This window comes from Triticum dicoccoides, chromosome 6A (assembly GCF_002162155.2).
Source record: "Triticum dicoccoides isolate Atlit2015 ecotype Zavitan chromosome 6A, WEW_v2.0, whole genome shotgun sequence".
NCBI lineage: Eukaryota > Viridiplantae > Streptophyta > Magnoliopsida > Poales > Poaceae > Triticum > Triticum dicoccoides.
The window spans coordinates 75972099-75972424 of record NC_041390.1 but is presented as its reverse complement, the minus strand read 5'-3'; positions in this window follow the sequence as shown (position 1 = coordinate 75972424).

The following is a 326-nucleotide window of genomic DNA, read 5'->3' as shown; positions in this document are numbered from 1 at the left end:
CGGTGGAATTAGGGTTTTGGCTCCGTATCTGATCGTTTGGGGGTACGTAGGTATATATAGGAGGAAGGAGTACGTCGGTGGAGCAACAGGGGGCCCACGAGGGTGGAGGGCGCGCCTGGGGGGGGGGGGGGGGGGGCGCGCCCTACCTCGTGGCCTCCTCCTTTGTTTCTTGACGTAGGGTCCAAGTCTCCCAGGGTCTTGCTCGTTGAGAAAATCATGTTCCCGAAGGTTTCATTCCGTTTGGACTCCCTTTGATATTCCTTTTCTTCGAAACCCTAAAATAGGCAAAAAACAGCAATTCTGGGCTGGGCCTCCGGTTAATAGGT